The sequence below is a fragment of the Ahaetulla prasina genome, chromosome 4 (assembly GCF_028640845.1).
Source record: "Ahaetulla prasina isolate Xishuangbanna chromosome 4, ASM2864084v1, whole genome shotgun sequence".
In the NCBI taxonomy this organism is placed as follows: Eukaryota; Metazoa; Chordata; class Lepidosauria; order Squamata; family Colubridae; genus Ahaetulla; species Ahaetulla prasina.
This window is the reverse complement of record NC_080542.1, coordinates 105,450,528-105,476,961: the sequence shown is the minus strand read 5'-3', so window position 1 is coordinate 105,476,961 and position 26,434 is coordinate 105,450,528. Positions and strand designations below refer to the sequence as shown.

The following is a 26,434-nucleotide window of genomic DNA, read 5'->3' as shown; positions in this document are numbered from 1 at the left end:
CCCATCCAGACCCGTACGGCCTCCAGACACCGGGACAACACCTCGATAGCTTCATTGGGGTGGTCCGGTGTGGAAAAGTACAGCTGAGTGTCGTCAGCGTACAGTTGGTACCTCACACCGAAACCACTGATGATCTCACCCAGCGGCTTCATATAGATGTTGAACAAGAGGGGCGAGAGAATCGACCCCTGAGGCACCCCACAAGTGAGGCGTCTCGGGGCCGACCTCTGTCCCCCCATCAACACCGTCTGCAACCGATCGGAGAGATAGGAGGAGAACCACCGATAAACGGTGCCTCCCACTCCCAATCCCTCCAACCGGTGCAGCAGGATACCATGGTCGATTGTATCAAAAGCCGCTGAGAGGTCTAATAGGACCAAGGCAGAGGAATAACCCCTGTCCCTGGCCCTCCAGAGATCATCCACCAACGCGACCAAAGCTGTCTCAGTGCTGTAACCGGGCCGGAAGCCGGACTGGAATGGGTCTAGATAGACGGTTTCCTCCAGGTACCGGGGCAGCTGACATGCCACCACACTCTCTACAACCTTCGCCGCGAAGCGAAGGTTGGAGACCGGACGATAATTACCTAACACAGCTGGGTCCAGGAAAGGCCTCTTGAGGAGAGGCCTCACCACCGCCTCTTAAATTGACAATAGCAGAGTAAATTGACAATAAATTAACAATAAATTGACAATAGCAGAGTAAACCCAGTCATATTCAGAATGAGGAAAGCAGTATACCCAAGAATGAGATCATACATGTAGTCCTCAACTTATGAAAATTATGATCATTAAGCAAAGCAACTACAGTTTAATGACCACAGTCCTTTCCCAGCTGCAGGAAGACCTGCACTGTAGCACCTCCATAGCTAAGGCCTCTCAGGGCCTCCATGACCTTCTGAGGCACTATTTCTTACCTTGCTGGGTCCTACACTTTTGGGCTTCCTTCTTCTCCAGTAAGTCTTGCTCCGTTTACCTTTTCCAAAAATTATATTTCCAAGGAGAAGCAGTCAATTTGCCACATGGCCTTCCCATAAAGAAGCCTCTTAATGGCATTCCAGGCATAATTTTGGGAGTGGCCACAATTCTCAGAATCAGAATTCTAAATGCTTCTTAAATGGCACCTGCGCTCGGGATTGCACCATCTGGCTTCTGTATAGGAAGGTTGTATAGCATATCAGCTACTTCTCCTTGGAAAATGAAATCTTTGGAAGAAGTAAGTGGAGCAAGATGTGATGGAGCAGGAGAGATTCAAGGGTGTGGGACACAGCCTGGTGTGGCCAAGGGACCCAGAAGGACAGGATGTGGGGAAGATAGGCAGGTGAAAACAGCTGCAGTTTCCCTATGGTCAGTTGTAAGGGCAGACAGATTGCTAAGCATCCAAATTTTATTCAGGTAACTATGGGGGGCACTGCAGTGGCTGTAACCTCGGATACAGATTGTGAATCCTTTTTTCAGGACCATCACAGTTTCAGACAATAGTGGAAACGAATGGGCTAAGTCAAAGACCGCCTGTTATAATTTTCCACAATTGTCTGCTGTTAGACAATTCATACCACTGATAGAATTATTTTCAGAATGCAGGAGAGATGAACATTTTTTCAAATATATATACAGGTTCTTGGTTAGTGAGAACAGATGTTGTTTGACCAAAACATATTAGCTTATCTCTACACTCAAACATTGAATTTGAAGTAATCAGGTCATCATATATAATCACTGTAATCCATGATTGCAGAGAAAGCTTTAAAGAGAAAACATGAGGTCTTGTGCAATAGTCCATTCATAAAATAAGTTACTGAAAAATCCACTTCAAAATAACATTAAAATATCAAAATGTCATTAAACATCATAAGAATTACCAAATCATGGGAGAGTTATGCAGTTAAGTTTCAGAAATTTGTAAAAAAAACATTTTTAATAAGTTCATAAATGAAGGTCAAGTTTTATGAACACTAAAAGGCATCTGCTATATGTTGATAGATGTAGGCATAGAGCTTAACAGGTTTGTAGGTCTCTTTTTTCTATTTCTATCAATAGGACGCCAGTTAATCATGAGGAAGAATAACATGTTATTTCCACAAATCCAGGGTACGTTATCCTGAGCTGACAAGACCGTACAGAAACCAAGAGTTTTTTTCCCTGGAGTGTATTTATAACTACAGAGAACAAGTGACTCATTTAAGAACATTTAATAGTGTAGTCTTTAGAATGCCTTTTCTATTAAGTAACTATTTGATGGAAATTGAAACAATTTAAATTTCCTGAGTATTTCTTTAGAATGTTATTGAATGTTCACTAGTGTCTCTTTCTTGAGGCAAAGGCACAAGTTAAACAGTACAAAGTAATTCTGAAAACTATAGTGCATTTTTTTTCCATCAAGAGAAACAGGCAAGAAAAAATATATTATCAAAATACCATATGTTTGTTTTATGAATTATCCAAATAAGAACTAAAAGCAAAGCTTAAGGTTTTAAAATTTAAGTTAAGTGTAAGAGAACATCTGCCTGATCTTGATGAATATAAATCACTGCAGTAGTGGGTTTCAATTTCGTTTGCTACCAGTTTGCTTGTGGGTGGGTGCGCGCACACACAATACTTCTGCGCATACGCAGAGATGTCCACCACCACTACCGGTTCACCCGAACTGGGGCGAACCAATAGCAATCCACTACTGAATCACTGGGACCTGATGGATTATATCCCAGAGTTCTGAAGGAGCTGGCAGATGTTATCTCAGAACCATTGTACCATATCTTTAAAAAATCCTGCAGCACTGGGGAACTATCAGAGGATTGAAAAAGAGCTGATGTGGTTCCCATCTTCAAAAAAAAGGAGAAAAAACAGACCAATCAGCCTGACATCAATACCTGGGAACATGTTAGAAAATAACAACAACAATAATAATAAACCACAGATCTATGACCATCTAGAAACAAATAAAGTTAAATCTAGTAGCCAGCCTGTTAAAAACAGATCATTTCAAACCAATCTAAGTGACTAAATTAGTAGACCAGCAACACAGTACAGTTAGACTGCAGCAAGGCATTCGACAAAGTAAACCGCAAGCTACTTCTTAGTAAACTAGAAAATTGTGGGACAGACAGCATCACCACTAGATGGATTTGTAATTGACTGACAAACCATACTCAATGAGCTAAATGGAGCTAAATGGAGAGAAGGCAGTGGGGTACAACAAGATTCCATCTTAAGCCCAGTACTCTTCAATATCTTCATAAATTACTTAGATGAGGGAATAGAAGGAGAACTCATCAAATTTGCAGATGACACTAAGCTGGCAAGAAGAGCCAACATCCCAGAAGACAAGCTCAGGATCCAAAAGATCTTGACAGATCTGAACAATGGGCTCTATCCAACAACAGGAAATTTAATATGGAGAAAAGCAAGGTTTTAAACCTAAGCAGGGAAAACCAAAGGTACAAGTACAGATTAGGTGAAACCTGGCTCAAAAACAATAACTATAAGAGGGAGTCCAGTGGTTGATCACTTAAACATGAACCACCAGTGTGTGGCATCAGCCAAAAAAGCTAATGTAATCCTTGATTGTATAAAAAGAGGCATAGAATCAAAATCACATGATGTACTAATACCGCTTAAATATTAATACTGCTTTATAAATCCTTAGTAAGACCACACCTGCAATAGTACATCAGTTTTGATCACCACATTACAAAAAAGATATTGAAACCCTGGAAAGAGTGCAAATAAGAACAACTAGATGATTAAAGGCCTGGAGACAAAAACATATGAAGAACAGTTGTAGGAATTGGGTATGGCTAGTCTAGAGAAAAGAAGGCCTAGGGGTGACATGATAGCAGTATTCCAGTATTTGAGCGGCTGCGACAAAGATGAGGGGTCAACTTATTTTTCAAAGCACCAAAAGACAAGAAAAGAAACAATGGATAGAAACTAATGAAGAGAGAAGCAACCTGGAATTAAGGAGAAACTTCATAAAGTGAGGACAATTAACCAGCTTGCCTTGAGAAGTTGTAGGGGCTTTATCACTGGAGGTTTTTAAGAAGAGCTGGGGCAAACAAGTATTTGCTTTTCTGAGGCAAACAAGTATTTTTATGTATTGGTAGTACATAAGTCAGACAAAACTAATCTTTCACAATTTCTCACTACAAAGGTGGCTGAGATACTATCATTTCCTAAAGGATTGAAAAATATTTTTTAAAACAATAGATAAAAATCTGTGCTACAATAACCAAGAGTTGGTGCCTGTTTGCTTCTTTTCTGCTTGTGTTCTGTACAAATTAATGAAGAGCATCTGTATGCGAAGAGCAGCCTGGGTTCCAAGGCTGCCTGGAATGGCCATTCTAAAATGTCACTCTGCCACCACTCAGAAGAGAGTTGAAACTTTGGAACTTAAGCAACCTCAAGTAGACCTGATATAATGTTTAAACCTTCTTCCATATTTACTGATTACATTATGTCTTTATTTATTTTACTAGCTTTATACACTACTTCAGTTGTTACCAATTCTTGATTTGTTGCACTTCTTATTATGAGTTGCTATGAATTTTTCATTGGGAAAACAATTGTAGACTGTGCTCTCCTTTTGTTCTGTTCCTGATTCCATGTGGAAATCGTAAAATCCTGTTTGAAGTGTGATTCATTGAGATATTTATCAATAGAGGTCTCCTGAGTTCTTCCTTGTGGAAAATACCAGTTAATACTCCAAAAAATCCTCAGCTCTTTTTCAATAGCTTGGTGAGTGTCATTCAAAATATTATTAATCACTTCATCTTGTCTTTCCATGTGGTTTTCTTGGTAAATTCAAGAATAATTTACCACTGCTTTTTCTGACGTAGTATGACAAGATGCCTTTGCTTTTGTCTTTACATCGCTACATCCTTCTGTATCACTGTTGCCTGATGTAGGTTTCTACTTGCTTTAGCTGAACAACTAGGATAAGCTTCACACCATGAATGACCATGATGAGAGTACATATTCTTGGCATACACTGCTGGCATTTTTCTCTCATTCTTTCACAAGAACAATACTCTATCATGATAAGGCAACATTAGCAGAACTTTGTCAAACTGCTCTTATTATTAGGAAGTTCTTCCTAAAATTCAATTGTATTGTTCTATATCCTAAACTTGAGGCTAACAGAAAACCAAAATATGAACTGGTTAGATTAGTAGTATTAGTATTAGTAGTATTGTGAGATTTGTATTATTTATCTCATATTAAGCTATATCACACAGTTATGTGATTGGTGGGTGGCAGCAAGCTTTCTAAGAATGCTGTGGGTACATCTGTAGCTGTTGCTCAGTTGTCTCATGTTTCTTTAGTTATTTCTGTGCTTTGAATTTTCTGATAGTAACTTTATGCTAGCATATCTGGTGTACTAGCTGCTGACAAAAAGAATCACAAAATTAATTGATAAATATATTAGTTCCTCACCTCCTAAAAATTAAAAGGTTTTTATATGAGGAACAGCTAAGGGAACTAGGTATATTTAGCCTAAAGAAAAGAAAGTTTAGGGTGACATGATAGTCTTCTTCCAATAATTGAAAGGATGTCACAGAGAAGAAGAGGTTGATTTATCCTCTAAAGCACCTGAGGTTAGGACAAGAAGCAATGGGTGGAAGCTCATCAGAGAGAGATCCAACCTGGAACTAAGGAGAAATTTCTTGATAGTGAGAACAATAAGTCAATACATCAGTTTGCCTCCCAAAGTTGTGGGTGCTCCATTCCTGGAGGTTTTTAATAAGAAATTGGACAAAGTTGTCCAGGATAGTATAAGGACTCCTGCCTCAAGGTCCCTTCCAACCCTATGATTCCATTTCTATAGCAATTTGGAAACAGCTATTTCCTATGATGATAGATATGATCCACCTCATAGATTCTTAAGGATTTTTGATTGATTCTGACACTAATAGAGAAAAAACAGCATGATGATAAAACCTCAACCACTGAAGTACAAGATTAGTATTTAGAAGGAAAGCATTCAAATCCAGATTTAGTCACAAAGTTCATGAAATACATTTAGAATAACCAGCTCAAAACAGGATAAGGGAGAAGGATGTGAAAGAATGAATGTATATATCACCAGTAGCTTTGGGAAAGAAGTTGGTATATAAACATAATTAATTACAATACACTGGGCCTAGAAATAAACCAATAGCAAAGTCACTTGGTTGGATCAGTGTAATACAATTCCAACTGCCTGTATTAGCAAATTTCTAATTTTACATTTTGGATAAATTTTCAAACATTTTTAAAAAGCAGAAGAGAAACTGCATATTCTGGAATTTTTACAGAATATCTCCAAAACAGCTGGACTAGTTATACAGTTGAATATAATATAATAACTTTGTTACTGACTTAAAAATATTGTCAGAATCCTTTTACAAAAGAAATCACCATGGCACACAATTACTAGGCAGAAAATCAGCATTATCGTGAACTCTAAATTATAAATGCTATTTCCTTATGTATACATGTCAAATGAACACATACTCTGATGCCAAGATCTATTAAACTAACTGTGTTATTTGTCACTCAGTTTTTTAATGAGTCATAAAATCTGAGGTTCTATCTAGTTGATTCATATTAATTTTACTCCACACCCTTTTGATCTAGAAAAAAAATCTTGTAGCACAAAAGAGTTAAAAATTAAAGACTATAATTCAGAATATATATTTTACCTATTATGCATATTGTAAATTCCTTTAAGAAATTTGCTAACTATCTTTAAATCATAAAACTACATGTGTGGAATATAATGTAGCCTACCTATCAAATCTAAACATTTCAAATGACAGCCTTTGCTCTACATATAAAGAAATATAACAAAAAAACAGCAAAGGCAATTTTCATTTTGCATTTAATAATGGAAAAATGATTTTAGAAATATCTTCTTGATATAGATTTTTTTTAATTCATGGTAGTGATTCATGGAAAAATAGATCAAAAAGATCAAAAGTCATAATTGCATTGTTATGATCAAATAAAAGCAGCAAGAACAGTCATGCCAAAATACTTATTAATGACAAGAATGAGAATAAAATAACTAACTAATTTGTATCTTTCAGAAACTAAATATAAGCATTATCACTGTAGAAACTATTTTCATAACATACGTTTACAATTACTCACTTTATTAATAATGAAGAATCTAAAAGATAAACCCTTTGTTGGCATTTCCAGTGTATTTCTTCTGGCAGAAGATCTAGTTGCATATAAATTAATTTGTGAACACAGATTCCCTTGAAAAAAATTAATTTTCTTTGCCTATAAAAATATCTTTATACAGTAGAAATCTATGTGCCTTTGACAAAACCCTCATCCAACATCATGTTCTGAATGTACTGATTCAATAACGGATAGGACATTATAAAACCAACTAGCTATCCAAATCCATTTTTTTCCTTCTTCATGCATTTTATGAAGTAGATTCTATTCCACAGAGGCATCTAATAATATCAAATAAAATAAGCGAATCTTATCTGAATTAAGATTCATGCATGTCTCTGGTAATTCTTTGGGCTGTAACTACTTCTCTTCTATCTATAACCAGTCCCAAGATCTGGCTAAAATCCAATGTTTACATAACTCTTACATGAGAAAATAATTAATTGACCAACCACCTATTTCTATTATTCATCATCATGGTATAAAATTGTGATCTAAGGCAAGAGAGCAATTCTATACATCCCAAGATAATGTTGCAGGATCCAATCTGGGTCAGTCACTGGGATGAGAAGTTTAGTCTTTCAAGCTTTCAGACTAATGGAATCTAACGTTCCATTAGAGAGAACTTCCCAGAGGATGGGCTCCAGCACAGTTCTGAAAGCTTGGAAGACTAAACCTCTGATCTCAATGATTGACCCAGATTGGAACCTAAAGCAAGAGTCTACACAAATTTTACATAGGTTGCATATGAAATCACTCTCATACCTATCTGCATTCAATGAGACAACACAATTACATATTGGACCATTTTCTGGTATTGCTTGCTCAAAAATTTGGATCTACAGAATTTATCGTGTCAGGATGGTTTTTCCTTAGATCCCAAATGGAAGCAAATCACAGAACAAACCTATCTGGAAGAAATAAATCATATGAATCATAGACCTATCAATTTTAGCAGCATCAAAAAAGCCAAAATCATGATAGTTTTGTGCAGATGGATGTGATACATGATTTAGGTTTAGTTTTAGTTTATATGGCTTCCTTCTAACCTCATATGAAATCATGAGTAACTACGTCTCAGAACTTCATATTTCCACATGGAACAAATATCAGAGCAATGGATTCTCTGAGCAATGGGAAAAAGGACCAGGGAAAAGGCTGTAGCAAACAAGGAAGGACATAACTCAAGGTTATCAGCAACATATAATTACATAACACAGAGATCAATTTTTCTCCCATACCATCTCGCTGTTGTGTTCATTCTTCCCAGTTTTCCCTTAACTGCTTCCAATGCAATCATCTTTGAGCACAATAATAGTTAGAAGTGCTCCTGTTCTTATTCATTAGGTCTTGCATGATGACAGAATAGTTGCTCTTTTAAAATAACTGTCTTTAAAAAGATGGAACTTATCTTAAACATAAAATTGTATCTCCAAAGCTAACAGTCTATTTCCATTGAGTGTTTTGATGTTTAGAACTCTATAGGCTGTTTATATCTTTCAGCAGGAGGCAGCACCTCTTTAACTTTGGCTCAGGAGAAAAGTAGAAACATGCAGATCTGCTTAATATTGGAAAGGGAGACTTCAAGGGCATGATCCTAGAATGGTTAACTGGTCTGGAAAATGACAGTGTAACACATCAGTAATGATGTGATGTATAATTAGCGTCATTGCTCTATAAGGATCCCATGCAAAAATCATGTCGATTAATTAGATTTGGTACAGGTAGTCCTCAATTTACAACAGTTCATTTAGTGGCTGTTCAAAGATACAGAAGCACTAAAAAAGGTGATTTACAACCATTTTTCACACTTACAATCTTTGTAGCATCCTTATGATCAAGAGATCAAAATTCAGATGCTTGGCAACTGGTTCATATTTATGACCAATACTGTATTCCAATGTCATGTGATCATGTTTTGCAACCTTTCACAAGCAAAATCAATGGGGAAGACAGAGTCACTTGGTACTAAATTATCAACTGCAATGATTCACTTAACATCTGTGGCAACAACGGTCATAAAATGGGATTATTATTATTATTATTATTATTATTATTATTATTATTATTATTATTATTATTATTATTTAATTTCTATACCGCCCTTCTCCTGAAGGACTCAGGGCAGTTTACAGCCAGATAAAAACCCAATATACATATAACCCAAAAATTTAAAAACCTGTTAAAAAACTGATTCAATTTGGTCGAAATAAGACTTTAAAACAATAATAAAACTATAATAAACCCCTATTAAAATTACTATTACTTTAAGCCAGCCCTGCACGGCTAAACAAAAATGTCTTCAACTCATGACGGAAGGTCCGGAGGTCAGGGAATTGTCTTAACCCTGGAGGCAGCTCATTCCAGAGGGCAAGTGCCCCCACAGAGAAGGCCCTCCCCCTGGGGGTCGCCAGTCGACATTGTTTGACTGAAGGCACCCTGAGGAGGCCCTCCCTATGGGAGTGCACAGGTCGATGGGAGGCTATTGGTGGCAGTAGGCGGTCCCGTAAATAACCCGGTCCTATGCCATGGAGCGCTTTAAAGGTGGTAACCAACAACTTGAATTGCACCCGGAAGACCACAGGAAGCCAGTACAGCCTGCGCAGGAGAGGTGTTATATGGGAGCCTCAGAGTCGCTCCCTCTATTACCCGCGCAGCCGCGTTCTGGACCAACTGGAGCCTCCGGGTGCTCTTCAAGGGAAGCCCCATGTAGAGAGCATTACAGTAGTCCAGGCGGGAAGTGACGAGGGCATAAGTGACCGTGCATAAGGATAAAACTCATTTAACAAATGTCTCACTTAACAGAAATCTTGGGCTCAATTGTGGTCATAAGTCGAGGACTATCTATTTATCCAATCCACTTGCACAAAAATCTTTGAATCATTTATGATAGTCCATTGCAGGCTGATGGATCATGCATGTAGTCTGTGATTTCTGTGTGTGTTCAATGTAGGTCTCATATAAAAATTATACAAATGTTGAGACCGTTCCTTAATTGTTTATATATAGAAAAGGATATAACAAAGTCTAAAATGAAAACAATAACTAGGATTAAGTGCCCAGAGATGGACTGCAAATCATGCAGTGCATTATGCCCACATATATAATATGAAATATAGAAAGCTGTTTGATTTCATGTTCCTTTGATCATTTTGTGGACCACTCTTGAAAATTAGCAAGGGGAGGGGTGTTATCTGAGCTATGGTGGAAGTTTTAAAACGCTCCATAATGAAGGGCCAGAGAATCCTTCCCTCTATCCCCCTTTTAATTCTTGCTTGAATTGGCTAAGCCGCAGAGAAACTCGCAGAAGCGGCGACCACAGGCATGCACGGTGACCTGACACCTCCCGACGCCGCCTGTTTGAGTCAGAACTTGGCCCAACTTAAGTTCCCGGAGTTCCCTCACCAGCGACTCAAGCGGAATGGGACCGTCTCAGATTCGGAGGCCTGACCGGGAGGGTCTAAAAAGCTTCAAGTATCCCGACCTGACCCTTTAGACGTGGACGAGCCTAGAGTCGAGCCTCGCACCAGGACCCTTTTCTTCCTCTCCGCCTTCCCTCACAGCCCACTTCGGCGCGTGGGGCTCGAGCCACGCCAGTCACTCGCTTGGCCACCTCCCGTCGTCACCATAACTTGTCGCCTCTCCAGATCGGGACCGGAGGACAGTAACCGGCACGCCCTGAACCCCGCTTCTTGGCTCCTCGCCGCCTCCCGACTCTCTCCTCAGAGAGGGAAGGAAACACAAAGGCGGGGCGGTAGAGGGGCCGCGGCGAAAAGAGCCAATTCCCCGGGTGGGGACGAGGGTTCAAAGCTGCGACCTCGCTGTGAGGAGAAAAGAAACCCGCTGTTTCCACACACACCCCGCCGCTGACAGAACCGCTATTCCAGAGCCTGTTTCAGCCAACCATCCCAAATCCCAACACACACACACACACAGACGAGCGCTCACACAAAGAAAGAGGTCCCCCCCCCCTTCTTCTTTTTTTTTTACCCTTTTCTCAGGAAAAAAAAAAGTTCCTTCAGAGCGCAACCTGTTCCTCTGTGTCACTCAGGGGCCCCTGCAGGCCCGCTGCTTCTCCCCTTGGCTTAGCCGATATCGGCGCGACTCGCTTTAGAGATCCCGACAGAAGTGTGAGGAAGACAGAAGAGCTGATGGACGGAGAGACTCGGGGCACGACAGATGCCTGCCCCGCCCAGCAGAGCCGCTATTTGAGTGGCCATCAAAGAGAGCCAATAGCAATACCGCAACGAGTTACGACACCAATAGAAATTCGTTAGAGAGGTGGGAACTCCAGGGAGGCCCGCCTTTTTCTTTCTGTTCTCTCTCTCTCTCTCTTTTTGTGGTTTCCCAAAGTGGGTAGATTCCGCCGCTTCATGAAGAGAGATGAATTGTGACGCGTCGTTGGAGATAGTGCTCGAGGGGAGGGATTTTATTTGTTCTGTCAGCGTCTGATTGACAATAGAAGACTACAATTGGGTTCGGAGGCTAAAAGAGGTGAAAGTTCCATTCTCCTCGTCGTGCTGCTGCGAATCAGGGCATGCTGGGGCGAAACTCATCGTCACCTCTCTGTGGCCTCAAGTTTTGCAATTATTAGCCTGGTTCCCTATTACTGTACTATATTCCGTTAATTACTATAGTTTTAATTCCAAAGTCGCTTTGACTTCTTGAAAACAAAAATATCAATTGTATACCGAAATGTTTGAAACAGTGCAATGTGCACTTCGAAATAGAGGCTACTTTGTGTTTAATGGGAAATATTCCAAGATATAAGTATTCCAGATTCTTACTATGTATAAAACTTTACTAAAACAATAATTAGAGCTATTAGAAATGAGTTTAGAAAAGGTTCTGTTTTTGAGGCAAGAACTGATAACTTCTAATTCTTCAAATGGATTTAAATTGTTAGAAAATCATTGCCCAATGGACTAATTCCATTCAGTAGGGCTATTAAAAGTGCTACTCAAGAGATGTGTAAACTGTAATCCAGCACGTCTGAATAATACTAGGTCAAGGAAGTCTGGTTTACATGCTTTTAAAATTTCACAGCTGCAGTTCTCTTCAATATACTTGTTTTGCTTTTTGTTTTCCTTTTCAGCAGTCTGTCTTTGTGATAAGCTGCGGAATATCCTTAGTATAAATTAGAATTGTAGAACATTTTGTCCTAAACAGAAAGAAAAAGGGACACTTTATGGCCCCCTACAATTTGCAGATTATACTTTGCATATCTGGTTTAACAACTGTGTACCAGCAGGATTTCTTTTATGTTCCCTAAATGACCATGAAGCGTATGGAATGGAATTCTTCAATAATATTGCTGTTATTCATATGATCTTATGTAAATGGCATCAGCCTCAGATTGAATTTTTGTGATTATCAAGATTTGTTCTGTGTCTATCCATATATTAGAAGACTAATTAGGTGGTATTGGGTTTTCTTTTTGAGCAGGGGGTTGGACTAGAAGACCTCCAAAGTCCCTTCCAATTCTGCTCTTTTGTGAGATGTTTGAAGAGGTCTGTAAACCTCCAGCATCAGTTTTCTACTCTTTCTGGGTAACTTCACTGAGCAATAGGGTCAATCTCCTTTTGCCTATACCTTCTCTTCTATTTGCCATGCCAGCACTTAAATCCAAGTTTTTAACTCTGTCCAGGCTTCAAAAATTTTAGCAAGGAGTGCTCTGGTCAGTTGCTGGATGGGCGTGGCCATGGTGGGTAGGGCCTAGTCAGCTCCTGCACCATGGTGGGGGAGAGAGTTTTGCCTTCCCCGGGCTCGGGGGCTTTCCTTAAGCCTCTGGGAGGGTGAAAACTGTCTCCCCAGGCTCCGGAAGCCCTCTGGAGGCCAGAAACAGGCCCATTTCTGGCCTTTCTGGACTTCTGGTTGGCCCATTTTTCATCCTTTCCGAGCCTCTGCGTACGCCCTGCACTTGCCTGCATCCAAAAGGGGTCATGCGGAGACTCCTGGGAGGGGCGGGGTGGGCGACGCCAGCCAGGAGTGGATTTGGGGGTTCTCTAAACTACACAGAATCTTAGCTAGAGGTTATCCTGAACTCCTGCGAACCCCCAGCAGCCCACCCCTAACTCTGTCCATCTTCAGCTATTGGTCTTTTGTATTGGCATTAGTTCTTTCTTTCTAGATTCAAAGTTAATATTTGTATTGTTTAGTAAACTTGTAGAACAGAAGGAGTGGAACAAGAGATATGGCGTCTAAGCTACCTTATGGAGTCATTCATTTATAGATGTAAGGCACGGGAGTCAAACTCACAGCCTCACATTGCTATTATGTGATGTTTCATGACGTTTTCCCCAATTCATGGAGTTGGGGTCAGCATGGCCTGTGAGTGATGCATCTGGCCTGCGGACTGCCAGTTTGACACCCCTGAAAGATAAGAAGAACCTGAGGTATAACCTGATCAGCCACTTGGATTCTTCTTCTTAATGTCACTACAGGTTTTGACAGCTTTCCAGGGTTATGCAACATATCACAAAGTTGACTTCCTTTTGTTTAATATTCTGTCGTTAGCGTCCATATAAGTTTTCACCTGACAGTTCTTGGATCATCCATTTTAGGCTCTGTGTACTTGAGGATACAGAAGCCCCAATATTTGGCCAGAACAAAGAAGTTGCTGATCTATTCATGGTGGTTGGAAAATATTTCCAAAATATTGAAAATAGTCTTCTGTAATTCATCTATTAGAGCTAGATATCATCTTTCTTCTGTTTAATTTACTGTTGAGAATCCTCAGGTCAAAATACAACCAGAGGAGTATATTAGGAGAAATTGCCGTTAAATTAATCAGAGGTTCTGCTGCTATATATGTTGTTAACAGTATCTGCTGTTGCGTCCTTAATTTCCTCAGTATTTTAACTGGATGATGATTTGGCAGTACCCCAAAACAATGAATCATCTGTACTTCTAGAGCTTTATCTGTAATCTTTGTTATTAATTATCTCTAGGAGTTTATTTGAATTGCTCTTGGTCAAGGCTAAATTCTCAGAGCTGTTTATAGTTGTCAGGTTATTATTCTTAGTGCTTACAGAGAGACCTTTGGCTTGTGTGGAGGAGTGAAAAGTGAATGTATTTTATCACCCATACATAATGAAAATATTTGAATATTTGAAATGTAGTCAGATAAGGCCTTGTTTTGAGCCGCATGCCACGGATTGAGCGTATTTCAATGTCAGCAAAACTTTTTACATTCTCTTTCACAGGGTAGCCATTTGGCTGCCTGTAAGTTTATCAGGTGGAGTTGACAATAGAAAACTTGGCTTAAAGACAAAGAAATAGCTCTTTATTAGACAAAGAAACCTTTATTATCTCTATTACAGTAAATATGTAGGACAATCTGGTTTGTTGGAAGAATCCAGATATAGTTAATCCCCTTCTCTTCTCTTCTCTTTTCATTTCATCTCTTCTATGGTATTTGAGCTGGTGTTTAAAGTGCAGGTTGTTCTCTCTAAACATTAGTTTGTGCTTCTATAATTGCAGTTAGTTATCTAATAGTTGTGTAAAAGCCTCAAGAGACTTTTTAAAGAATCCATATTGTCATTTATAATTGGCAAGTGGTCAAAAACAGAGATTACTATCAGTATTGTTAAATTGCCTAGATAAAAAGTCCAAGACGCACTCATTCTGAGATTCTTGTCCGTTCCAGGGAAAGCAAAAGTTGCTGGAGGGACAGCAGCAGCCTTGGGAGAGCACTATGTTGTAAAATTATTTTGCGATCTTTTGAGATCAAAGAACAGACCTCAGTCTTTGTTTTCAAATCCTATTCCAATGTCACTTCATGCAAAAAAATATATATATTTATTTATTTATTTATTTATTTACTAATAGATTATACTTGCATTCTAAATAATTGATAGTTTTCAGTTGTTTTGGAGGCTATCAGGTGAAGTCATTCTTGAGTTCATTTATTTCACTTCTTTCCTCCCACTCTCCACAAAATCAACCCATGCAGCTTGCTGTCTTTAGTCAAAATAAAGTATAAAATAAAAGATTAAAAGCAACAGTAAGTATAAAAATATTAAGAGCATTTAGGCAAGATTTCAAAGAGAAGAAAGAGACAATTTGGTGTAATGGTTAAGGTACCAGCCTAGATATTAGGAGATTGTGACTTCTATACATCACCATCCCTCTTAGGCATGAAAACTGGCTAGGTGACTTTCAGCCAATAATTCTCCCTTAACCCAACCATTCCCTCACAGAATTGTTTTGGGGGGAAAAGAAAGGGAAATTGGGTATGTATTACCTAATTAGGTAGCTCATACATTGAGGTATATACATATAGTATATAAGGTAAAGGTTCCCCTCACACATACGTGCTAGTCATTGCCGACTCTAGGGGGCAGTGTTCATCTCTGTTTCAAAGCCGAAGAGCCAGCGTTGTCCAAAGATGTCTCCATGGCCATGTGGCTGGCATGACTCAACGCCAAAGGCGCATGGAACACTGTTACCTTCCCACCAAAGGTGGTCCCTATTTTTTTCTACTTGCATTATTACGTGCTTTCGAAACTGCTAGGTTGGCAGAAGCTGGGACAAGTAACAGGATCTCACCCCGTTACACAGCAGCACTAGGGATTTGAACCGCCGAGCTGCCAACCTTTCGATCGACAAGCTCAACGTTCTATATATCAGTACATAAATACATACATTTGTAGGTGTATGGGTGTTTGGGGTGTGTATATGTATAATTTATATAAAATTTGTTGTTGGAAAAGACTCTTGACAATACTATGGACACGAAAAGAGAGGCAGGACAATCATAGCGAAGTAAAACAACCGTTTATTTCAGGAAACAGGAACAACAAAAGTAGCTATGAATTGAGGGCTGCCCAATGCTGCAGCTCCTTTTACAGGGAGCTGTCCAGACTGTCAGCCACTGATGCTTCTTCATTTTCCCGCCGGGGAAAATGAACCAATGAATGAGGCTGATGTAAGACTCATTCCTACTTGCATATTCAACACCCCTCCCTTCTGGATGAGAGTTATCCCATCAAAATGTATTATGAGACGTAGTCATGTAAGTAGGTGGGCCTTCTATAGGTGCGCCCTGACCTGCACAGCTCATTTGACCTGGTGGCGGTCTGAGCAGGCAAACCTGTTGCACCCGCCTCCACCTGTGGAACCGCCTTGAACCATTCCGAAAGCCTGACTGGTTCAGTGGTTTGGATTATTTCTGTGACTCCTATTCGGACCCCCAGTTCCTAAGAGACCCTTCATTCGATTTCTGTTTCCTCATCAAAGTTATTGTGTTCATCCTCTCAGCTTGAGTATAGTGTGGGGAAGTGAGTTAATTATGAATTAGTATTCCTAGTTGTCAGGGCCTGGTCTGACTCTGTTTGTTTATGGGCACTGTGTGTCCTTTGTCCCTGGAGCTGGTCAGTGTGCCTTCTCCAGACCTTACCATCCTCTAATTCTATTCAGTAAGACTGAGGACCTGTGATCTGGGTTACTCTTCCCAGTACTCACATATTACCCCCTGTATAGTTGTGGGCATACACTGGGTCTCCATGTTGAATGACTGGCATTTGCTAGTGGAGTCTACAGGTACTTCTGCACTGTATTGGGGGTGCAGTCTGTCTAACTTTGACCTTAATTTCCTATCCATCAGTAGTTCTGCAAGACTTCTGTGTGTCGTTGCACTGGGGGTGATGTGCTGAATTAATAGTAAGGTGTCTATTTTTGTTTGCCAATCTTCCAGTCCCATCCTGGTTAATGTTTCTTTTGTGGATCTCATCATCCCTTCTGCTTGACCATTAGTGGCCCTCGTACAGAGAGGGCATGGCGGCACAGAGATGCCCTGGCACAGAGGGCATGGCGGATCCGTTGTTCAGCTAAGAACATCTCAAATAGATTGACTGTAAATTGGGGGTCATTGTCAGAAACCACTATATCTGGTAATCCATGCGTTGCAAATAGTCCCCTTAGTACCTTAATAACTGCTTCTGCTGTAGTTGTGGCCATGATTGTTACTTCCAGCCACTTGGAATAGGTGTCTTCTACTATGAGGAATGTTTTCCCTTGCATCAGCCCTGCGAAGTCTATGTGTAATTGGAACCAGGGTACCCTGGCTATGTCCCATTCTTGTGTGGGTGTGATGGGTGGTGCCAGCCTGGTTTTCTGACATGGCTTACATGTGGCGAACCAAGCCTCTATCTCTCTATCCATCCCTGGCCACCACACATAGCTCCTAGCCAATGCTTTCATTCTCACAATTCCTGGGTGCCCCACATGCAATGCTTTCAACACAGCTTCCCTTAAGGTTTGTGGTATAACAACTCTATTCCCCCATAACAAACACCCCTTCATTGCTGACATTTCCATCAGCTGGATTTTAAACGGTTTAATCCCCTGGAGGTGGCCAGATGGAACATTAATCCCCCAATGTTCCATCTGGCCACCTCCTCCATGCCCAATTTAAAATTTGCCCTAAAGTTCTTTCTTTTGCCATTTGCCTTGCTGTTTTGGCCACCGTGATGGGACCCTTCAGGATTTCTTCTATTTGGAATATTGATGATGCCGGTGCAGTGTCCTCCACCAGATCCAGGAGTGGGCATCAGCTGAAGGTGTCTGCGTGGTTGATGGTCTATCCGAGTCATGTATCAGACAGTATTTGTATGGAGCCAAAAAAACAGTCCATCTTGTCATCCTGGGTGACAATATGTTCAGGGTTGGTCGGTCTCCTGCAAGAATACCTAGAAATAGTTTATGGTCTGTGATGAGTTCAAATTCCCTTCCGTATAGGTAGTTGTGAAACCCTTTCATCCAGCGACTGCAGCCAATGCTTCTTTATCTATTTGACTGTACTTTTGTTCAGCTTTTTTTTTTTTTTGCAAATTTTTTTTTTTATTTTTCCATAATAATTCCCACAATTTGACCAGTGTACAATACAATCACTTATCCAACAATCAGTCCTATACTCAAATTATACTCAATCAGGGCTGCTCGACTGCCACTCCCCCCTTTAATCCTTTCTTCCTTTCTCATCCTTCTTAAACTTCCCCCACCACCTTCTCCTCGCTTTCCTACTTCCCCTCCTCTTTCCCACTTCTCACTACCATCCTTTCTAACCCTCTATCTTCTCCTTCTTCTCCTCCTCCTATCCTTTCTTCTCCCTCCCTTCTTTCCTCCCTACCCACCTACCTACCTACTTTCTTCCTTCTTTACTCCTCTTTCCTTACCCTTTCCCTTCGGGAGTGTTTGCCGAGCAGTCCCGACATTACACCATTCCAACTTGTTTAATTCTACCATTATTCCTGTACAATGGCAACCAATCAATTTATAGTCTTATAAATTTATAGACTTTTGTTCAGCTTTTGACAGTGTCTTGGAATAAAATGCAATCAGAGCTTCCTTGCCGTTTTGTTCTGTTTCCCTCCCCCTAATACTCCCAGCAAAGAGTCAGTCAGAGGCCTTCTTTTCTCCTTTTATTTACATAGATACATGTCCTGGCCACGTCTACCCACGGGCCTGCCAAGTTTCTGGAGATAACGAGGAAATTATAGATAAGGCCAGAATTACTCACAAATATATTCTTCCCTCCATTGAGACAGTTAGCTCGCGCCAATTCATTGCTTTGTTCAAGACAAAAAACCAGGAAGTCCCGCCTCCTATTTATAGTCTCTGCAGATGTCACTGCATGACAATTATGACTTGGCTTTGTCCCAACTCTTCCGCTGCTGCGCACGCCGATCACGTCTACGTAATCTTGCATCACTCCAAAACTGTTCTTGGGACGTTGCCAAATCAGAAGAAGGCTCCAGAGAATCAGGCCTTGCCGGCCCCTCCTCCTCCCTTTGAGTGGGTGCCAGGGAGGGAAAGGGCTCAAAAGAAGCAGGGCTGGCCAGGTCTTCTCCCTCACTTTCTGAATCATCCGAGTCCAGGAGTCCGGGTCCAGGAACCTGTGTCACAACACTATCCCTCACCGCAGGGCCCTTCCCCCGGGGCTGACGATCGGGATGCGGTCGGGCTGGGTTCTGCTCATGGAAGGCCTGCACCAGGTCAGGGGCATGAACGTCGGAGGCATCTACCCAGGAGAAATCAGTCCCATATCCCTTCCACGCGATCAAATATTGGAAACGACCCTTCAGCCAGCGGGAGTCTCGTACGCTGTGGACTTCGTATTCCTCCGATCCGTCCTCGGCGACAGTGACGGGTGCTGTTGGGCACCGAAGGGGACTCGGTGTGGCCTCAGGAACCAGAAGGGACCGGTGAAAAACGGGGTGGATCCGCATGGATCGTGGCAGGATCAGTCGGTAGGCTACTGGGTTGATGACTGCCTCGACAGGGAACGGGCCGATGAATCGGTGGTCCAACTTCTTTACCGGGCGGTCGGACGGGAGGTGTTTGGTGGAGAGCCACACCCGGTCTCCAACTGCCAGCGGGGGCGTTGCCCGTCGGGAGCGGTCGGCGGACCGTTTGTAGTCCTCCTTTGCCCGATTCAGCTGCTGACGTACCAACTGTTGGACCGCATGCAATTCCGTCAGGAAGGTCTGCGTTTTGGGAACAGGAGAGTCCGGTGGTGCCAGAGGGAAGAGCCGCGGATGGTACCCCACATTGGCAAAGAACGGGGTCATCTGAGTAGAGGTGTGCTGAGAGTTGTTAAAAGCAAACTCCTCCAAGGACAGGTAGTCGGCCCAGTTGTCCTGTTGCTGGTTGATGAAGCAACGGAAATACTGTTCCAGTATACCGATGACCTTCTCTGTACCCCCGTCGGTCTCCAGATGGTGCGATGACAACAAACACACCTGCACCTCCAACGTGGCCATCAGGCTCTTCCAGAAGCGGGCTGTGAACTGAACTCCGCGGTCCGAAACCACCCTGTCCGGTAGACCATGGAGGCGGAAGATGTGCTGCAGAAAGAAACGGGCCATTTTTGCGGCTGTGGGCAGTCTGCGGCATGGGATGAAGTGTGCCATCTTGGTGAGCATGTCCACCACCACCAGCACCGTGGTGAACCCAGAGGAGTGTGCCGCCATTCGTCGGAGCCTGTAGCAGCACCGCTCCCAGAGCCACATTGGACGCGTCCGTTTCCACCACAAAAGGCCGGAGTGGGTCGGGATGCCTCAGGATGGATTCCGTGACGAAGGCTTTCTTGAGGGCTGTGAATGCTTCTTGCTGCGGGGGACCCCACCGGAACGCAACCTTCTTCCTGAGGAGCTGGGTAAGTGGAGCCGTCAGTGTGGCGAAGCCCGGGATGAAGGTCCGGTAGTAGTTGGCGAAGCCCAGCAGGCGCTGAACATCCTTCACCCGACGAGGGGCTTCCCAGCTACACAAAGCTTCTACTTTACGTGGGTCCATGGCTATGCCCTCGGGCGAGATGATATGCCCGAGGAATTCTATGGAAGTCCGGAAGAAGACGCATTTCTCCAGCTTCGTATTGAGTTGTTACTCCCGCAAGCGTTGCAGAACCAGACCGACGTGTCGAAGGTGGCTTTCCCTGGACCGGGAGTAAATCAGGATGTCGCCCAGGTAGATAACCACAAACCGATCCAACATGTCTCGGAACACGTCGTTCATGAAGTGCTGGAAAACGGCGGGAGCGTTGGTCAACCCAAATGGCATGACAGTGTATTCGTAGTGTCCGTATCGGGTGCCGAATGCCGTCTTCCATTCGTCTCCTTCTCGCATCCGCACCAGGTTGTAGGCCCCCCGGAGATCGAGCTTGGTGCAGATCGTGGCCTCCCGCAACCTCTCCAGTAGCTCCGGGACGAGCAGCAGGGGGTAGCGATTCCGCACCATAATGGCGTTTAGCCGGCGGTAATCACAGCATAGGCGCAAGTCCCCTGTCTTCTTCTTCACGAAGAGGACCGGGGCCGAGAGAGGGGACTTTGAAGGCCGGATGAAACCTCGGGCCAGGTTTTTGTCCAGGAAGTCCCTGAGGGCGGCCAGCTCGGGCTCCGACATGGAATACAGGCGTCCCACAGGCAGTGGTGCATTGGGCAGAAGGTCCACGGGGCAATCGTAGGGCCGATGCGGGGGTAGTCGGTCCGCCTCCTTCTCGCTGAACACGTCGGCGAAGTCCGTCAGCTCAGGAGGCAAGGTGATGGCAGCGGTGGGGACGTTCTGGCCGGCACAGGTGTGGCGGATGTGATCGACGCACTGCAGACTCGGGAAAGAGATGGCGTTCCGCGACCAGGCCACCTGAGGATCATGGGTCCGAAGCCAGGCCAACCCAAGGACCAAGGGAAAATGAAGGTCCGCCGTGACATAAAACTGGATCGCCTCCTCATGGTCCCCAATAGCCAGGCGCAAAGGCTGGGTGGCAAATTTAATGGGGCCGGACACCAGTTCTCGTCCATCAATTGTCTCTACCCGCATCGGAGGGTCCACCGGAACCACGGGGACCGCAAACTGGGTCACAAAGGCCTGGTCCATAAAGTTTGTTGTGGCCCCTGAGTCCACCAGCACATGCGCCTGGAGCCCGTCTGACTGGTTCCCCAACCATATCCGTGTGTCCAGAATCAGATGCCGAGGGGGCCCAGAGTCTACTTCTGCAATGTCCAGTGGGGGCTTAGTACGTGCCCGACCTAGGGTTTCCCCGAGGTCGGGCCTGCTCTGTTTCCCGATTGGTCACGCTGTGATTCGGGGACCGGCGTGCGTGCCCCACTTCGCTTTCTGGGGCAAGAAGCGGCGAAGTGGCCGGGCTCCCCACAGTACAGGCACAATCCCCCTTGGCACCTCCGGTTCCACTCCTGGGCTGTCAGGCGAGGTCTGGCCGCTCCCAACTCCATGGGCTCTTCCGCAGCGGTTACAAAACGTGGGGCGACCCTGGGTGCTGGTGGTGCAGGAAGTGGGGTGCAGATGTCGACAGCGGGTCCCGGGGGGTGCGACAGGACGGTCGCCATTGCAGACGGGCATCGAGGCAGAGACAAAGGGGCACCAAGTTGTCGAGGGTCCGCGGCGCCTCCACGCGGGCCAGCTCGTCTTGCAATTCCTCTGAGAGTCCCTCCTGGAACGCGTCCACCAGTGCTGCATCATTCCAGTCAGAGTCCTGGCACAAAAGACGAAATTCGGCGATGTACTCCTGCAGGGGGCGTTTCCCTTGACGGAGTTCCTTAAGGCGCCTGGTTGCTGTCAGCATTCGAACGGGGTCCTCATACATGGTGCGCAGGTGCTGCCAAAAACGCTGTTGGTCCGCCAGCAGGGGGCTGTCCTGGAGCAAGAGGGGCGTGGCCCATCGAGCAGCCGAGCCGGAAAGAAGGTTAATCACGAAGGCCACCTTAGCCCAGTCGTCTGGGAAATCCTCTGGCCTCATAGCCATGTAGAGCTGGCACTGTCCCAAGAAGGTCGGGAACATCTCAGGCTGCCCAGAAAACTTATCCGACACGGTTATCGGGCACTTGCGACGAGGAGGAGGAGTGGGAGGATGGGGGGGGCTGCAGGCACATTCCTGGCAGCAAGTTGGCCTGCCAAGTGAGCCACTTGCTGCTGGAGCTGTTGATTAGCCGCTTGTAGCTGCTCTAACTGCTGCTGTACCTGCTGCTGATCCATCTTTGGTGGAAGATGTTTTAGTCAGGTCTTGGACAAAATGTTCTGTTTCCCTCCCCCTAATACTTCAGCAAAGAGTCAGTCAGAGGCCTTCTTTTCTCCTTTTATTTACATAGATACATGTCCTGGCCACGTCTACCCACGGGCCTGCCAAGTTTCTGGAGATAACGAGGAAATTATAGATAAGGCCAGAATTACTCACGAATATATTCTTCCCTCCATTGAGACAGTTAGCTCGCGCCAATTCATTGCTTTGTCCAAGACAAAAAACCAGGAAGTCCCGCCTCCTATTTATAGTCTCTGCAGATGTCACTGCATGACAATTATGACTTGGCTTTGTCCCAACTCTTCCGCTGCTACACACGCCGATCACGTCTACGTAATCTTGCATCACTCCAAAACTGTTCTTGGGGCGTTGCCAAATCAGAAGAAGGCTCCAGAGAATCAGGCCTTGCCGGCCCCTCATCCTCCCTTTGAGTGGGTGCCAGGGAGGGAAAGGGCTCAAGAGAAGCAGGGCTGGCCAGGTCTTCTCCCTCACTTTCTGAATCATCCGAGTCCAGGAGTCCGGGTCCAGGAACCTGGGTCACAACACGTTTGGTAGTTGGTGGCTGAGCACAGCGCCAAAGGGGGAGGCATCACAGGTCAGGATGAGGGGTAAAATGTCATTGTATTGTACTAATACGCAGTTTGACATTAAAAGTCCTTTTATTTCTGTGAAGGCAGAAGCTTCTTTATATTCCCAGTACCAAGCTGCCTTCTTATCCAATACCCTGTGGAGTGATTCAGTAACAGTTGCTTTCTGCAGCAAGAAGATACTATAAAAATTCAATAGTCCTAAGAATGCCTGCAGTTCTGTCTTATATTTTGGTGTAGGGGCTTCCTTAAACGCCTTCAGCTTGCTGTTGGTGGGGTGAATGCCCGATTTGTCTATGAGATACCCCAGAAACTCAACCTGAGGTATGGCTATCTGGCATTTTTCCCTCTTTACTTTAAACCCTGCTTCCTGGAAACGGCTCAGGGTTATTTTTAATTGGTGGCTGAGTTGTTTCATATTATCTGCTGCGTATTATCTGAAATACGGAACTACTCCCGGGATGCCCTGCAGGAAGTGCTCCATTAAACTCTGCAACAACCCTGGTGTCACAGTAACTCCTAATTGCAAACTGTTACAATTGAATGCCCCCTTGTGTGTCACTATGGTTTGGGCATCTGTGGTGGCAGCATCTACTGGTAACTGTCGGTGCGCCTGGGCCAGGTCGAGTTTGGCGAAAATTTTGCCTTTGCCCAATGAATGCAACAGATGCTGAACCACTGGCACGGGATATGCACTCTGTTGCAAGGCTTTGTTAATTGTACATTTATAATCAGTGCAGATTGGCATGACATCTGGCTTAATTGGCATGACAATAGGGGTCTCCCACCTGGTGTGGTTGATTGACTCCAAAATTCCCTGTACAATTAGCTCATCTATTTTGGGCCTGAGAGCAAAAAGGACTCACCGCGGCTTTAGTTGGACAGGGGCAACATGGGGATCTAGGCTAAATGATATAGGGGTCCCCTTGTATTTGCCTAGAGTCCCATTGAAGACATCGCTGAATTCTCATATTATGTCCTCGACACTGTCCTGGTGGAAATGATGGATGCCCATTATACCCAAGCCTAAGACATCAAACCATTCTAGCCCAAGTAGGTTGGGTAGATCTTTGTCCACTATTGTGAATTGTAGGGGTCCCTTGAATTTCTTGAAGATTATTTCAAAAAGTCCACACCCAATCACTGTTATGCGTTTCCCTTGGTAGTCCTTCAGCAGTATTTTTTGTGGTTTTAATTTCTGCCTAGTGATTCTCGAGATCGCTTTCTTGATCGTAGTCCAGGACACAATGGACATATAGGAACCCATGTCCACCTCCATGTTGCATGGGGTTCCCTCTATTTTCACAGTAATGTGAAATTTCCTGGACTTATATGCATCGGAGTGTCCTACTATTGTCTGATGTATTTCTCTTGCTTCCACTGGCCAATCTTCATGCTGCTTGTATTTTGAAAATGGTGCCTTCCTGAATCCCAGTTGTTGGCTATGTAGTGGTGGCTGCACTGTGTTTTGCCACTGTTGGTGGTTTGCAGGCTGACTGGTTGGCTCGGCAAGCTTCGGCTATGTGTCCCTTGTGATCACATCGGCTGCAAATAGTTTCTTTGAATCTACAGGCTGCCCTGGGATAGTTCCCTCCGCATCCAGCACAGTTCTGGAATCTTTGCCCTGCTTCTGTCATGCCAGCCTTCCATTCTAATCTTATTCGGTGAATATTCTCATCCTCTTCAGAACTCTCACCCCTGTCTATAGCCTCTTGATAACCTGGCATTTCCCCCTTTGAGGAATGGACGCTGCTTGCCTTCTGAATGGAGGCAGCAAATTTATCCGATGTCTCATCTGCTCGGGCTTCTTTGAGGGCTTCTTTGAAAGGGATGTTTCTCCTGGCCAGCAATCTTTTTTGTAAGTTAAGGTTCCTCAGTCCCAGGACAAGTCTATCATGCATCATTTCCTCCAGATTTATAAATTCACATTCCACTAAGAGTTTTCGCAAAGTCGGAACAAAATCATTTATTGTCTCACCCATCTGTTGGTCTCTGCAGTAAAACCCATGTTGGCAGTGGGGAGGCTGACGGCGCATAATGGTCCTTGAGGATGTCTTGCTGCATTCACCATTTGATATTTTCAACATCTGTGGATGCTGCCAGGGACTTCGCCATCTTGTAGATTCATGGTCTGCAGTAGCTCAAGAAAAGGGCCCTTTTCTTGGGATCCAACAAATCTTGTAGGTTGCTCGATTCCATGAACATCCAGAATCTGCCCATGTATGAAGACCATTCTTTGGTGGTGGGGTCGAAAGGTGCTGATGGAGCGTGTATGGTCATTGTGTGATGGCCGATGCAGTCTTGAGGATTCTGCAAAGATGGCCGCGGCTGCCACGAGGGTGATCTGTCCTTTGATCTCTCTTAGTATCCCACCTTTGTCACCAGTGTTAAGTCTGGACATGAAAAGAGAGGTAGGATGATCATAGTGAAGTAAAACAACCATTTATTTCAGGCAACAGGAACAACAACAAAAATAACTGAACTGAGGACTGCCTGAGACTGCAGCTCCTTTTACAGGGAGCTGTCCTGCTTGTCAGCCACTGACTCTTGTTCATTTTCTTGCCGGGGAAAATGAACCAGTGAATGAAGGCTGATGTAAGACTCACTCCTACTTGCATATTCAACAGCAAGAATAAAATGAATTGTAGAACAAATCAATTCAGAATTCTTCCCATATTTTGGACACATTATGGGAAGACCATAATGTTGTAAAACTGGGAAAGGTGGACAAAAAGAAGAGGAAACTAGCAGCAACATGGAAAGACACACAGTGGCAATGAGTCCACCATTGGAATATATAAAAGGCCTTCATGGGGATAGATCATTTTAGAGAACATTTGCATATAACAGAAACATAATATTCATTGCTGCCCATATCATTAAAATAAAGTACAGGATTAGAATTGTTTTGTCAAACTATCTGAAATGGATTTCCAAATACTTGTACTGTACTATACAGTTTAGACTATACTCTTCCTCTGGAATGGTAACTGATTTTTTGTATGCTGTTTTATATTTAAAATAAAATTAATTATCTAGTACTTTATATACAATAATAATATGCAAAGATTTTTATTTTATCATTGTAGCCCTTTCTATGTAGGCTTGTTATACAAGCAGTCCTCAAATTATAATCACAGTTAGAACCT

At 43.5% G+C, this 26,434-nt stretch overlaps 1 protein-coding gene across 9 annotated transcripts in view; it reads right to left on the bottom strand.

Annotated features, from left to right (window-relative positions):
- The window catches only part of HYCC1 (hyccin PI4KA lipid kinase complex subunit 1), a 101,562-nt gene extending 90,202 nt beyond the window's left edge, over nt 1–11,360 (bottom strand). For 4 of the 9 annotated variants that reach the window (XR_009154798.1, XR_009154799.1, XM_058179739.1 and 1 more), the window contains exon 1: nt 11,157–11,359. The gene's annotated coding sequence lies outside the window, so the exon portion shown is untranslated. Of the gene's footprint in view, nt 1–10,655; nt 11,056–11,156 lie in introns of those variants that run through there. The other 5 variants (XM_058179735.1, XM_058179734.1, XR_009154797.1 and 2 more) reach the window with 4 other exon arrangements.
- Nucleotides 11,361–26,434: the final 15,074 nt, after the last annotated feature.